This window comes from Triticum urartu, chromosome 7 (assembly GCF_003073215.2).
Source record: "Triticum urartu cultivar G1812 chromosome 7, Tu2.1, whole genome shotgun sequence".
Classification (NCBI taxonomy): Eukaryota; Viridiplantae; Streptophyta; class Magnoliopsida; order Poales; family Poaceae; genus Triticum; species Triticum urartu.
The window spans coordinates 35,267,114-35,271,131 of record NC_053028.1 but is presented as its reverse complement, the minus strand read 5'-3'; positions in this window follow the sequence as shown (position 1 = coordinate 35,271,131).

The window sequence follows — 4,018 nt, the reverse complement described above, 5'->3', positions numbered from 1 at the left end:
TGGTTATTGACCGGAGACGTGTCTCGGTCATGTCTACATTGTTCTCGAACCCGTAGGGTCCGCACGCTTAAGGTTTCGATGACAGTTATATTATGAGTTTATGCATTTTGATGTACCGAAGTTTGTTCGGAGTCCCAGATGTGATCACGGACATGACGAGGAGTCTCAAAATGGTCGAGACATAAAGATTGATATATTGGAAGCCTATATTTGGATATCGGAAGTGTTCCGGGTGAAATCGGGATTTTACCGGAGTACCAGGAGGTTACCAGAACCCCCCGGGAGGTATATGGGCCTTAGTGGGCTTTAGTGGAAGAGAGGAGAGGTAGCCAGGGCTGGGGCGCGCGCCCCTCCCCCCCTATTCCGAATAGGATAAGGAGAGGGGGGCGGCGCCCCCCCTTCCTTCTCTCTCTCCTCTTTCCCCCTCCCGAATCCTATTCCAACTAGGAAAGGGGGGAATCCTACTCCCGGTGGGAGTAGGACTCCTCCTGGCGCGCCCTCCTCCTGGCCGGCCGCACCCCTCCTTTGATCCTTTATATACGGGGGCAGGGGGCACCCCTAGACACACAAGTTGATCCACGTGATCATATTCTTAACCGTGTGCGGTGCCCCCTTCCACCATAGTCCTCGATAATATTGTAGCGGTGCTTAGGCGAAGCCCTGCGATGGTAGTACATCAAGATCGTCACCACGCCGTCGTGCTGACGGAACTCTTCCCCGACACTTTGCTGGATCGGAGTCCGGGGATCGTCATCGAGCTGAACGTGTGCTAGAACTCAGAGGTGCCGTAGTTTCGGTGCTTGATCGGTCGGGCCGTGAAGACGTACGACTACATCAACCGCATTGTGCTAACGCTTCCGCTGTCGGTCTACAAGGGTACATAGATCACACTCTCCCCTCTCGTTGCTATGCATCACCATGATCTTGCGTGTGCGTAGGAAAAATTTTGAAATTACTACGTTTCCCCAACAGTGGCATCTGAGCCTAGGTTTTATGTGTTGATGTTATATGCACGAGTAGAACACAAGTGAGTTGTGGGCGATATAAGTCATACTGCTTACCAGCATGTCATACTTTGGTTCGGCGGTATTGTTGGACGAAGCGGCCCGGACCGACATTACGCGTACGCTTACGCGAGACCGGTTCTCCCGACGTGCTTTGCACAAAGGTGGCTAGCGGGTGACAGTTTCTCCAACTTTAGTTGAACCGAGTGTGGCTACGCCCGGTCCTTGCGAAGGTTAAAACAGCACCAACTTGACAAACTATTGTTGTGGTTTTGATGCGTAGGTAAGATTGGTTCTTGCTTAAGCCCGTAGCAGCCACGTAAAACTTGCAACAACAAAGTAGAGGACGTCTAACTTGTTTTTGCAGGGCATGTTGTGATGTGATATGGTCAAGACATGATGCTAAATTTTATTGTATGAGATGATCATGTTTTGTAACCGAGTTATCGGCAACTGGCAGGAGCCATATGGTTGTCGCTTTATTGTATGCAATGCAATCGCGCTGTAATGCTTTACTTTATCACTAAGCGGTAACGATAGTCGTGGAAGCATAAGATTGGCGAGACGACAACGATGCTACGATGGAGATCAAGGTGTCGCACCGGTGACGATGGTGATCACGACGGTGCTTCGAAGATGGAGATCACAAGCACAAGATGACGATGGCCATATCATATCACTTATATTGATTGCATGTGATGTTTATCCTTTATGCATCTTATCTTGCTTTGATTGACGGTAGCATTATAAGATGATCTCTCACTAATTATCAAGAAGTGTTCTCCCTGAGTATGCACCGTTGCGAAAGTTCTTCGTGCTGAGACACCACGTGATGATCGGGTGTGATAGGCTCTACGTTCAAATACAACGGGTGCAAAATAGTTGCACACGCGGAATACTCAGGTTATACTTGACGAGCCAAGCATATACAGATATGGCCTCGGAACACGGAGACCGAAAGGTCGAGCGTGAATCATATAGTAGATATGATCAATATAGTGATGTTCACCAATGAAACTACTCCATCTCACGTGATGATCGGACATGGTTTAGTTGATTTGGATCACGTAATCACTTAGAGGATTAGAGGGATGTCTATCTAAGTGGGAGTTCTTTAAGTAATATGATTAATTGAACCTAAATTTATCATGAACTTAGTACCTGATAGTATCTTGCTTATTTATCTTTGATTGTAGATAGATGGCCCGTGCTGTTGTTCTGTTGAATTTTAATGCGTTCCTTGAGAAAGCAAAGTTGAAAGATGATGGTAGCAATTACACGGACTGGGTCCGTAACTTGAGGATTATCCTCATTGCTGCACAGAAGAATTATGTCCTGGAAGCACCACTGGGTGCCAGGCCTGCTGCTGGAGCAACACCAGATGTTATGAACGTCTGGCAGAGCAAAGCTGATGACTACTCGATAGTTCAGTGTGCCATGCTTTACGGCTTAGAATCGGGACTTCAACGACGTTTTGAACGTCATGGAGCATATGAGATGTTCCAGGAGTTGAAGTTAATATTTCAAGCAAATGCCCGGATTGAGAGATATGAAGTCTCCAATAAGTTCTATAGCTGCAAGATGGAGGAGAACAGTTCTGTCAGTGAGCATATACTCAAAATGTCTGGGTATAATAATCACTTGATTCAATTGGGAGTTAATCTTCCAGATGATTGCGTCATTGACAGAATTCTTCAATCACTGCCACCAAGCTACAAGAGCTTCGTGATGAACTATAATATGCAAGGGATGAATAAGACTATTCCCGAGCTCTTCGCAATGCTGAAAGCTGCGGAGGTAGAAATCAAGAAGGAGCATCAAGTGTTGATGGTCAACAAGACCACTAGTTTCAAGAAAAAGGGCAAAGGGAAGAAGAAGGGGAACTTCAAAAAGAACAGCAAGCAAGTTGCTACTCAAGAGAAGAAACCCAAACCTGGACCTAAGCCTGAAACTGAGTGCTTCTACTGCAAGCAGACTGGTCATTGGAAGCGGAACTGCCCTGCCCCAAGTATTTGGCGGATAAGAAGGATGGCAAGGTGAACAAAGGTATATGTGATATACATGTTATTGATGTGTACCTTACTAATGCTCGCAGTAGCACCTGGGTATTTGATACTGGTTCTGTTGCTAATATTTGCAACTCGAAACAGGGACTACGGATTAAGCGAAGATTGGCTAAGGACAAGGTAACGATGCGCGTGGGAAATGGTTCCAAAGTCGATGTGATCGCAGTCGGCATGCTAGCTCTACATCTACCTTCGGGATTAGTATTAGACCTAAATAATTGTTATTTGGTGCCAGCGTTAAGCATGAACATTATATCTGGATCTTGTTTGATGCGAGATGGTTATTCATTTAAATCAGAGAATAATGGTTGTTCCATTTACATGAGTAATATCTTTTATGGTCATGCACCCTTAAAGAGTGGTCTATTCTTATTAAATCTCGATAGTAGTGACACACATATTCATAGTGTTGAAGCCAAAAGATGCAGAGTTGATAATGATAGTGCAACTTATTTGTGGCACTGCCGTTTGGGTCATATCGGTATAAAGCGCATGAAGAAACTCCATACTGATGGGCTTTTAGAACCACTTGATTATGAATCACTTGGTACTTGCGAACCATGCCTTATGGGTAAGATGACAAAAACACCGTTCTCCGGTACTATGGAGAGAGCAACAGATTTGTTGGAAATCATACATACAGATGTATGTGGTCCGATGAATGTTGAGGCTCGTGGCGGATATCGTTATTTTCTCACCTTCACAGATGACTTAAGCAGATATGGGTATATCTACTTAATGAAACACAAGTCTGAAACGTTTGAAAAGTTCAAAGAATTTCAGAGTGAAGTTGAAAATCATCGTAACAAGAAAATAAAATTCCTATGATCTGATCGTGGAGGAGAATATTTGAGTTACGAGTTTGGTGTACATTTGAAACAATGTGGAATAGTTTCGCAACTCACGCCACCCGGAACACCACAGCGTAATGGTGTATCCGAACGTCGT